This window comes from Melanerpes formicivorus, unplaced genomic scaffold, assembly GCF_026170545.1.
Source record: "Melanerpes formicivorus ecotype bairdi unplaced genomic scaffold, bMelFor1.0.p_v2 SCAF_623, whole genome shotgun sequence".
Classification (NCBI taxonomy): domain Eukaryota; kingdom Metazoa; phylum Chordata; class Aves; order Piciformes; family Picidae; genus Melanerpes; species Melanerpes formicivorus.
Genome location: NW_027142975.1, coordinates 90,001 through 100,993, shown reverse-complemented (window position 1 = coordinate 100,993; position 10,993 = coordinate 90,001). Strand labels below are relative to the sequence as shown.

General features: G+C 75.2%; 1 non-coding gene across 1 annotated transcript; it reads right to left on the bottom strand.

Moving 5' to 3' along the window:
• Positions 1 to 1,036: 1,036 nt before the first annotated feature.
• Positions 1,037 to 1,189, bottom strand: LOC137460468 (5.8S ribosomal RNA). Its single transcript, XR_010992867.1, has one exon. It is a non-coding gene; the product is annotated as a 5.8S ribosomal RNA (ribosomal RNA).
• Between the last annotated feature and the right edge of the window lie 9,804 nt (positions 1,190 to 10,993).

The window sequence follows — 10,993 nt, the reverse complement described above, 5'->3', positions numbered from 1 at the left end:
AACCCGACTCCGAGAAGCCCCGGGCCCGGCGCGCCGGGGGGCCGCTACCGGCCTCACACCGTCCGCGGGCTGCGGCCTCGATCACAAGGACTTGGGTCCCCCGAGAGCGCCGCCGGGGAGGGGGGCTTCTGTACGCCACATGTCCCGCGCCCCACCGCGGGGCGGGGATTCGGCGCTGGGCTCTTCCCTCTTCACTCGCCGTTACTGAGGGAATCCTCGTTAGTTTCTTTTCCTCCGCTGACTAATATGCTTAAATTCAGCGGGTCGCCACGTCTGATCTGAGGTCGCAAGCCCAACGACGAGCCACCGACGGCCCGACGCCGCGCGCGCGCGCAGCGCCCGGCCGGCCGGCACCGCGGCGCGAGAACGGCTCCCCCCCCCACGCACACACCCCGCGCGGGGTGGGGGTGGGGGGCGGCCGGCTCGCCCCGCAGACGCGGCCGCGGGACGGCGAGCGCGGCGTCTCGCCGGCTTCCGCCCCCCGCGACGCACGCGCGACCGCGGGGGACGAAGGGCCCCAGCCCGGAGGAGGCCCGAACGCGACACCGCGGCGGGTGACGCGCCTCTCGGCCCGGGAGACGGCCCGCCGGGGGTCGACGCCGAACGGCGACACGCAGGAGAACCCCGGGGAGGCGAGAGCGAGGAAGAACGAGGGGAACGGGAACCCCCGCCGCCCACGGCAGACGCGCGCGCGGACGCGGCAGCACGGCACGGTACCCCCGCGGTACCCACCCGCAGACAGCCGCGCCCGCGCGGGAGTGCCGGGGGGGGCGAGGCCCGCGCCTCCTCCCCCAACCGGGCTCTCGTCTCCCCCAACGCCCCACCGGGCGTCGCTGGACCAACGGGGAACCCCTGCCGGCGAAGCCCCGGCGGGACGAACTCCGCGAGAGCGGGCGCTCCGGGAGCGGGGAGCTACGGAGCGCTCCCCGAGTCTGCACTTAGGGGGACGAAGGCCCCTCCCCGCCCGGGGGAGAGCCTGCGAGGCGACCCCAGCCGCGCCGCTCGGCGGGCACCGAGGCGGCGATTGATCGTCAAGCGACGCTCAGACAGGCGTAGCCCCGGGAGGAACCCGGGGCCGCAAGTGCGTTCGAAGTGTCGATGATCAATGTGTCCTGCAATTCACATTAATTCTCGCAGCTAGCTGCGTTCTTCATCGACGCACGAGCCGAGTGATCCACCGCTAAGAGTTGTCTGGCTTTTCGGCACCGCCCCGCCAGCGCGGAGGGGCCGGGACCGCTCGCAAAGGAGCGGCCCCTCGGAGAGCGCGGCACGGCGGCCGCTCGCCTCACATTGACCGTACAAGCACAGGAGAGGGGGGGAAAATAAAACGAAACCCCGAAGCGGCAAAAGCAAGGGGCGGGGAGCCCGCGCTCCCGGCTTTTTTCCCTCCCCCGAGGAGGGAAAAACGCACCTTGCGGCGCTTCGGGGCCGGACCAGGCGCCCGGGCTCGCTCCGACCTCGGCGCGGAGGAGGCCCGCCGCGCGCCGCCGGGAACGTGCCCCGAACCCGGCCTCGCCTCGCGTGCACGGGGAAAGAAAACCCCCTTCGCTTCCCCACCCAACGGCGGGGGGGGGTGTGTCTCTCGCTGGCCGCCCCGTGCCGTCGCGGAGACGCCACGAAGCGAGGCAGCGGAGACCCCCCCCCCCCCGCCCCGGGGAGCGAGGGGGGCCGGGCGCACAACCCCGCCGGAGGAGAGCGCGCGCGCGCCTCCGCACCGGCCCCTCCAACGCCGCCACCGCTGCGGCCCATCCCGGACTTTCTTTTCCCCCGCTTTGGCCCCGGGGCCGAGCCCCGGCCGGCTCGCGCCCTCGGGCGGCTTCCTCTCGCCACCGAACCCCCCCCCGCCGCGGGGGACGGAAAACGGCTTGCGAGACGGAAAGCCCGAGCCCACGTGGGACGCCGCCGCGGCGACCCGCCGGCCCTCGCCGGGCGGCGCACCCGCCGACCGACAAACCCCAGCGGCACGAGCCCCTTCCATCCTCCCCCGGCGCCACCGCGCCGCCGGCTTCGCTCGCTCGACCCCTTCCGTGGCCCCGCGGCCAGGCGGACAGCGGACGGCGCTGAGCCGGGGGGCGGGCCCCCGCTCTCCCCGTTTCCACGCGGAGACCGGGGGTGGGACGCCCCCGGCTGCCCGCCCGTCCCCCACCCGGCACGCGCCGGGAAGGCGAACGGGGAAGCCCGCGGGCAGGGCCCGGGACCGGGACAGCCGCAGCCGGTGGCAGGGTGCCCTCCGGCGAGGGACCGGAGCCGGAGACGCCGAGCGACGCCCGCCGCCGCTCGGACGCGGTCACGCCACCCGAAAACCGGCCCCGGACGGGGGGGAACCGGCAGCGCGAGACCGCCGAGGGCGCCAGCTCGCCGGGGCCCCGCTCTGGGGCCTGGGCAAAGGGAAAAGGGACCGGGAGGTCCGCAGCGGCCCGCGCCGCAAGAGGCGCCGCCGCCGAGCCGCGGCAACGCGCCCGCACAAAACCCCCGGCGGGGGCGAAGCGCCCTGGGCCAGCCCCCACCGCGGGGGCTCGCCGCCCCGGCCCGCGAGAAGCCCGCGCTTCAACGCGCCGCCGGGGACGCCCGTGGCGAGGCGAGGCGCGGGCCGGACCACGGCCGACCTCGCGCGGTGGGCTCTCTCCGGCCGAGCGCTCGGACCGCAGAGAGGGGGGGGCAGCAGAGTCCCCTCCCCGGCCCGGCGGGCCCCCGGAGGACGACGAGCGCGACGACGGCGGACCTAGCCAGAGGCATTGCGGGGGCAACCCCCGCCCCTCTGAAGGCACCCGCCCGCCCCCGCGCTCGCCCCCGCATCCGGGGGTGGCGCGCCGAGCCGCCCGGGTCTTTAAACCGCCGCCCGGCTTCCTCCGCGGTAGGGCAAGGCCGCGGACGAAGGCGCGGAACGCTAGGTACCTGACCCTGGGGTGAGGGAAACCAGACTTAAGGCCCCGCGGGGGTGCCTCCCCCCACTGCCGCCGTCGGGGGGGAGCGTCCGCCCGCGGGGGCCGCGCCCGACGTCCGCCGCCACCACCGCGCCCCTGGCCTGGCCCGAGGCCCGGGGTTTCCCTCAGTCAGCCGGCGCTGCGCTCGGGGAGGAGGGACGCGGCTGGGGACGCCCATGCCGCGCGCTCGCCGCGCGGCGAGCGCCCGGCTACGGCGGCCCCGGCGGCGGACCGGCGCAGGGCCGGCGACGACGGCGACGCGGCTGGGCGGGCCGAGGGCCCGGGAGAGCCCGCTCGACGACACCCGCGCGGACCGGGAGCATCGCTCGGGCGCCGCCCGATGCCCGTCCAGCGGGAAACGACTGAAGCAGGAGGGGCACAGGCCACGCCGAGGTCAACGCGGCGCGCCGCGCGGTGGCCGCCCAGCGCGCCCCCCCGGCTCCCAACGACCCGATGGGGTCCCAGCCGGCCGTCGCCGTCGCCCGACCCGCGGATCCCCGCGCGCCCGCCGAAAGGGGACTCCCCCCTTTCCTCTCGCCTGCCGGGCGCGCGGTGCCCCAGAGGGGGCTCCGGGAAAGGCATGCCCGGCGCCGTGGCCCGGAGTGGGGTGGGGGCTCGGGGGGTCCCCGCACGCGCGGAGGCGCCCCTTCTCCCCCCGACACCCCTCACACCGCACACGCTTGGGCTCACGGACGGCCCGGGCGGGAGCGTTCGAAGCCAAGCCGCCGCCCGCGCCGCGCGGCACGGAGCGCGGCTTCGGCAGCCCTCGGTAATGATCCTTCCGCAGGTTCACCTACGGAAACCTTGTTACGACTTTTACTTCCTCTAGATAGTCAAGTTCGACCGTCTTCTCGACGCTCCGGCAGGGCCGTGGCCGACCCCGCCGGGGCCGATCCGAGGACCTCACTAAACCATCCAATCGGTAGTAGCGACGGGCGGTGTGTACAAAGGGCAGGGACTTAATCAACGCGAGCTTATGACCCGCACTTACTGGGAATTCCTCGTTCACGGGGAACAATTGCAATCCCCGATCCCCATCACGAATGGGGTTCAACGGGTTACCCGCGCCTGCCGGCGGAGGGTAGGCACAAGCTGAGCACGTCTACTCGCCCAGGGAGAGCACGTCTACTCGCCCAGGGAGAGCACGTCTACTCGCCCAGGGAGAGCACGTCTACTCGCCCAGGGAGAGCACGTCTACTCGCCGAGGGAGAGCACGTCTACTCGCCGAGGGAGAGCACGTCTACTCGCCGAGGGAGAGCACGTCTACTCGCCCAGGGAGAGCACGTCTACTCGCCCAGGGAGAGCACGTCTACCTCCCGCCTGAGGGAGAGCACGGGGGGGGGGGACAAAGACAGGCGGCAGCAGCTTCGGTGAACGTCACCCGGGAGGCGACCGGGGCTGTCCCGGGGCAGTCCCGGGAAGCCGGCGTCCGACACAGGGAACCGTCAGCTGCCGGACCGGGGCGAATCCCCGCGGCCACGGCAGGGGTGGGGGCTCGAAGACAGCCGGCAGTCGCCTCGGTGAACGTCACCCGGCCGGCGACCGCGGCCGTTCCGGGGCCGTCCCGGGAAGCCTGCGACAGGCACGGGGTCCCAGCCGCGGCCGGACCGACTCGAAGCCCCGCGGCCCCGGCACGGGGGAGGCCCAAAGACTGGCGGCAGCCGCTTCGCTGAACGTCACCCGGCCGGCGACCGGGGCCGTCCCGGGGCTGTCCCGGGATGCCGGCTTCCGGCACGGGGTCCCGGCCGCGGCCGGAGCGGCTCGAATCCCCGCGGTCCCGGCAGCAGCCGGAGCCGCTCGCCGTTCGGGCTCCCGGCACCCTACGGATCCGCCGACTCGTTCGCGGGCGGCGGGGGGAGGCAGTGAAGGAGGTGCGGGCAGAAGCGGCAGCGGAGGCGGAGGGGGGGGGGGGCTCGAAGACAGCCGGCAGCCGCTTCGGAGAACGTCACCCGGCCGGCGACCGCGGCCGTTCCGGGGCCGTCCCGGGAAGCCTGCGACAGGCACGGGGTCCCGGCCTCGGCCGGACCCGCACTGGGTGCCGCCGCCTCGGGCTCTCGGGACGGTATGGATCCGCCGACTCGTTCGCCGGCGGCGGGGGGAGGCAGTGGAGGGGGTGCGGGGAGAAGCGGCAGCGGAGGCGGAGGGGGGGGGGGGCTCGAAGACAGCCGGCAGCCGCTTCGGTGAACGTCACCCAGGAGGCGATCGGGGCCGTCCCGGGGCCGTCCCGGGATGCTGGCTTCCGCCACGGGGTCCCGGCCGCGGCCGGAGCGGCTCGAATCCCCGCGGTCCCGGCAGCAGCCGGAGCCGCTCGCCGTTCGGGCTCCCGGCACCCTACGGATCCGGCGACTCGTTCGCCGGCGGCGGGGGGAGGCAGTGGAGGGGGTGCGGGCAGAAGCGGCAGCGGAGGCGGAGGGGGGGGGGCTCGAAGACAGCCGGCAGCCGCTTCGGTGAACGTCACCCGGCCGGCGACCGGGGCCGTCCCGGGGCTGTCCGGGGATGCCGGCTTCCGGCACGGGGTCCCGGCCGCGGCCGGAGCGGCTCGAATCCCCGCGGTCCCGGCAGCAGCCGGAGCCGCTCGCCGTTCGGGCTCCCGGCACCCTACAGATCCGGCGACTCGTTCGCGGGCGGCGGGGGGAGGCAGTGGAGGGGGTGCGGGCAGAAGCGGCAGCGGAGGCGGAGGGGGGGGGGGGGGGCTCGGAGACAGCCGTCAGCCGCTTCGGTGAACGTCACCCGGGAGGCGACCGGGACCGGCCCGGGAAGCCATCGTCCGGCCCCGGATCCCGGCCGCGGCCGGACCGGCTCGAAGCCCCGCGGCCCCGGCACGGGGGAGGCCCAAAGACTGGCGGCAGCCGCTTCGCTGAACGTCACCCGGCCGGCGACCGGGGCCGTCCCGGGGCCGTCCCGGGATGCCGGCTTCCGGCACGGGGTCCCGGCCGCGGCCGGAGCGGCTCGAAGCCCCGCGGTCCCGGCAGCAGCCGGAGCCGCTCGCCGTTCGGGCTCCCGGCACCCTACGGATCCGCCGACTCGTTCGCCGGCGGCGGGGGGAGGCAGTGGAGGGGGTGCGGGCAGAAGCGGCAGCGGAGGCGGAGGGGGGGGGGGCTCGAAGACAGCCGGCAGCCGCTTCGGTGAACGTCACCCGGCCGGCGACCGGGGCCGTCCCGGGGCTGTCCGGGGATGCCGGCTTCCGGCACGGGGTCCCGGCCGCGGCCGGAGCGGCTCGAATCCCCGCGGCCCCGGCAGCAGCCGGAGCCGCTCGCCGTTCGGGCTCCCGGCACCCTACAGATCCGGCGACTCGTTCGCCGGCGGCGGGGGGAGGCAGTGGAGGGGGTGCGGGCAGAAGCGGCAGCGGAGGCGGAGGGGGGGGGGGGGGCTCGAAGACAGCCGGCAGCCGCTTCGGTGAACGTCACCCGGGAGGCGACCGGGACCGGCCCGGGAAGCCATCGTCCGGCCCGGGATCCCGGCCGCGGCCGGACCGGCTCGAAGCCCCGCGGCCCCGGCACGGGGGAGGCCCAAAGACTGGCGGCAGCCGCTTCGCTGAACGTCACCCGGCCGGCGACCGGGGCCGTCCCGGGGCCGTCCCGGGATGCCGGCTTCCGGCACGGGGTCCCGGCCGCGGCCGGAGCGGCTCGAATCCCCGCGGTCCCGGCAGCAGCCGGAGCCGCTCGCCGTTCGGGCTCCCGGCACCCTACGGATCCGCCGACTCGTTCGCCGGCGGCGGGGGGAGGCAGTGGAGGGGGTGCGGGCAGAAGCGGCAGCGGAGGCGGAGGGGGGGGGGGCTCGAAGACAGCCGGCAGCCGCTTCGGTGAACGTCACCCGGCCGGCGACCGGGGCCGTCCCGGGGCTGTCCGGGGATGCCGGCTTCCGGCACGGGGTCCCGGCCGCGGCCGGAGCGGCTCGAATCCCCGCGGCCCCGGCAGCAGCCGGAGCCGCTCGCCGTTCGGGCTCCCGGCACCCTACAGATCCGGCGACTCGTTCGCCGGCGGCGGGGGGAGGCAGTGGAGGGGGTGCGGGGAGAAGCGGCAGCGGAGGCGGAGGGGGGGGGGGGGCTCGAAGACAGCTGGCAGCCGCTTCGGTGAACGTCACCCGGGAGGCGACCGGGACCGGCCCGGGAAGCCATCGTCCGGCCCGGGATCCCGGCCGCGGCCGGACCGGCTCGAAGCCCCGCGGCCCCGGCACGGGGGAGGCCCAAAGACTGGCGGCAGCCGCTTCGCTGAACGTCACCCGGCCGGCGACCGGGGCCGTCCCGGGGCCGTCCCGGGATGCCGGCTTCCGGCACGGGGTCCCGGCCGCGGCCGGAGCGGCTCGAAGCCCCGCGGCCCCGGCAGCAGCCGGAGCCGCTCGCCGTTCGGGCTCCCGGCACCCTACGGATCCGGCGACTCGTTCGCCGGCGGCGGGGGGAGGCAGTGGAGGCGGTGCGGGGAGAAGCGGCAGCGGAGGCGGAGGGGGGGCGGGGGGGACGATAGTGGCGGGGGGCGGGGGGTGCTCGAAGGCAGCCGGCAGCCGGTTCGGTGAACATTCGCCGGGGCGGGGGGGGCGACCTGTCCGTGCCCGGGGCAGCCCCGGGAAGCCGGCAGCCAGCACGGGGGTCCCGGCAGCACCTGTTCCCTGCCCTGGGACTTGCCGTGCCCGGCGGCCGGTTGCCGGGTGGGGGGAGCGATGAGAGGCGGGGCGCAGCGGCCGGGGCAGCGCCGGGCCGCAGCGGGGGGCTGGGCGGGTGGGGTAGGCGTCGAGCGGCAAGCCCTCGGCTGCAGCGAATGTTCGGCGGTGCGGGGCGGGGGGGGACGGGACGACACGTTGGGGGCGCCGAGTCCGAGCCACCCCCGGCCCCAGGGGCGGCCGGAGGGGGAGGCCGGTGCCTGGCCCTGGGAGCTGCTGGGCGCCGGATGGCCGAGGGTGCGTCAGAAGCCGCCCGAGCGGTCGAGCAGGTCCTCCAGAAAGGCCTAGGGTGGCTTCGAGGGCCCCGGGAGCAGTCGAGGGAGGCCTCCAGGCAGGTCTGGAGTGGATGGGAGGCCTTCCAAAGCAGACAAGGGAGGCTGCCAGCGGGGCCTAGGCTGGCACTGCAGCCTGTAAATGGTTGGGGGGGGGGGCCTCTGGTGCGGCCTGGAGTCTCTGGGTGGCGTCCAGAGAGGTGCAAAAGATCCTCTGGTGCGGCCTGCGGTGGCGGAGAAGCCTGCAGAGCGTGCGGGGGAGGCTTCTGGTGCGGCCTGGGGTGGGTCGGAAGCCTGCAGAGCGTGCGGGAGAGGCTTCTGGTGCGGCCTGGGGTGGGTCGGAAGCCTGCAGAGCGTGCGGGGGAGGCTTCTGGTGCGGCCTGGGGTGGGTCGGAAGCCTGCAGAGCGTGCGGGGGGAGGCTTCTGGTGCGGCCTGGGGTGGCTGAGAAGCCTGCAGAGCGTGCGGGAGAGGCTTCTGGTGCGGCCTGGGGTGGCTGAGAAGCCTGCAGAGCGTGCGGGAGAGGCTTCTGCTGCGGCCTGGGGTGGCTGAGAAGCCTGCAGAGCGTGCGGGGGAGGCTTCTGTTGGGGCCTGGGGTGGGTCAGAAGCCTACAGAGCGTGCGGGGGAGGCTTCTGTTGCGGCCTGGGGTGGGTCGGAAGCCTGCAGAGCATGCGGGGGAGGCTTCTGCTGCGGCCTGGGGTGGCTGAGAAGCCTGCAGAGCGTGCGGGAGAGGCTTCTGCTGCGGCCTGGGGTGGCTGAGAAGCCTGCAGAGCGTGCGGGAGAGGCTTCTGTTGGGGCCTGGGGTGGGTCGGAAGCCTGCAGAGCGTGCGGGAGAGGCTTCTGTTGGGGCCTGGGGTGGCTGAGAAGCCTGCAGAGCGTGCGGGGGAGGCTTCTGGTGCGGCCTGGGGTGGCTGAGAAGCCTGCAGAGCGTGCGGGGGAGGCTTCTGGTGCGGCCTGGGGTGGCTGAGAAGCCTGCAGAGCGTGCGGGGGAGGCTTCTGGTGCGGCCTGGGGTGGCTGAGAAGCCTGCAGAGCGTGCGGGGGAGGCTTCTGGTGCGGCCTGGGGTGGGACGGAAGCCTGCAGAGCGTGCGGGAGAGGCTTCTGCTGCGGCCTGGGGTGGCTGAGAAGCCTGCAGAGCGTGCGGGAGAGGCTTCTGTTGCGGCCTGGGGTGGGTCGGAAGCCTGCAGAGCGTGCGGGAGAGGCTTCTGCTGCGGCCTGGGGTGGGTCGGAAGCCTGCAGAGCGTGCGGGAGAGGCTTCTGCTGCGGCCTGGGGTGGCTGAGAAGCCTGCAGAGCGTGCGGGAGAGGCTTCTGGTGCGGCCTGGGGTGGCTGAGAAGCCTGCAGAGCGTGCGGGAGAGGCTTCTGCTGCGGCCTGGGGTGGCTGAGAAGCCTGCAGAGCGTGCGGGAGAGGCTTCTGCTGCGGCCTGGGGTGGCTGAGAAGCCTGCAGAGCGTGCGGGAGAGGCTTCTGCTGCGGCCTGGGGTGGCTGAGAAGCCTGCAGAGCGTGCGGGAGAGGCTTCTGGTGCGGCCTGGGGTGGCTGAGAAGCCTGCAGAGCGTGCGGGAGAGGCTTCTGCTGCGGCCTGGGGTGGCTGAGAAGCCTGCAGAGCGTGCGGGAGAGGCTTCTGCTGTGGCCTGGGGTGGGTCGGAAGCCTGCAGAGCGTGCGGGGGAGGCTTCTGGTGCGGCCTGGGGTGGGTCGGAAGCCTGCAGAGCATGCGGGGGAGGCTTCTGCTGCGGCCTGGGGTCTCTGGGTGGCCTCTAGAGAGGTGCAAAAGACCCTCTGGGTTGGGCTGGGGTGGCTCTTGGACCCCTGCCACACAGTGGGGAGAGGCCTCCGGCCCGCCACCTGTGTCCCTGTGTGCCTGAGTGCCTGTGTCCCTGTGTCCCTGTGTCCCTGTGTCCCTGTGTCCCTGTGTCCCTGAGTGCCTGAGTGCCTGAGTGCCTGTGTCCCTGTGTCCTTGTGTCCCTGTGTCCCTGTGTCCCTGAGTGCCTGAGTGCCTGTGTCCCTGTGTCCCTGTGTCCCTGAGTGCCTGAGTGCCTGAGTGCCTGTGTCCCTGTGTCCTTGTGTCCCTGTGTCCCTGTGTCCCTGTGTGCCTGAGTGCCTGTGTCCCTGTGTCCCTGTCTGTGTACCTGTGTGCGAGAGTGTCCGGCACGCCACCCAGCGGCGGCGGGCAAGCAGGTAGGCGGGTGGGCGGGCCGGCGAGGGCCAGTGTGAGTTTGGGGGGTGGGAGGGGAGGCGGCAGCTGGAAGCGTCAGAGGAGGGGGCGTGGCTCCGGCTGGCCCCGGGAGCAGGTTCCCGGGACCGGGACCGGCTGGACCCGGCGGGTGGTTGATCCCGGGGCGGGGGGCAGAGGCGGCGGGAAGCGGCAGCTGCGTGTGCGGCGGGGGGGTGGAGGGCGAACCGCGGCGGGAAGCGGATGCTTCAGAGCAGGTTACGGGGGCGGGGACGGACGACACCACCTGTCCCCGCCCCGGGACGGGCTGGACCCGGCGCCCTGGACCCGGCGCCGTGTACCCGCCGCCGCCCCCGCCGCCGCCCCCCTCCGCCACCCCGGGACCCCGACGTTTTTTGGCGCCCGCGCCTTTTTTTGCTCCCCGCCTGCCCGCGCTGCCCCGGGCCCTCCCCCGGGGCGGGGCGGGAGGGAGGGACGGACGGACGGGTAGCCGGGGATCTCCGAGCGCGCGCCACCAGGCCGAGGCGGGTCCGGCGGCGGCGGCGGCGGCGGCGGCGGCGGCGGCGGCAGCAAGCGACGGCGGGGGGGGCAGGCTAGGGAGAGAGGGGGAGCGGCATGCGGTAGGGCTGGGGGGGTTTGTTTCGGGGGGGAGGGGTGGGGGGGGGTGGCAGCGGTCAGCGAGAGCGGGGAGAGGGGGAGCGGCATGCGGTAGGGCTGGGGTGTTTTTGGGGAGGGGGCGTTGGGGGGATTAGCGGGCGGGCGGGCAGCCGAGCCAAGCGGCAAGCCGGGGGGCGGGCGAGGGCGGCTTTAGGGCCGGAGGAGCGGAGCGCAACCTCCCCCGTGCAGGCTCCAGCGTGGAGAGCAGCAAGTTTTTGGGGACGGGGGACGACGGACGGGAGGGGCAGCGGCGAGAGGCTAGCTGCGGCAAGGGGCACCGGCACGGCCGCCCTAACAGCGCCGCCTCGGTCGCAG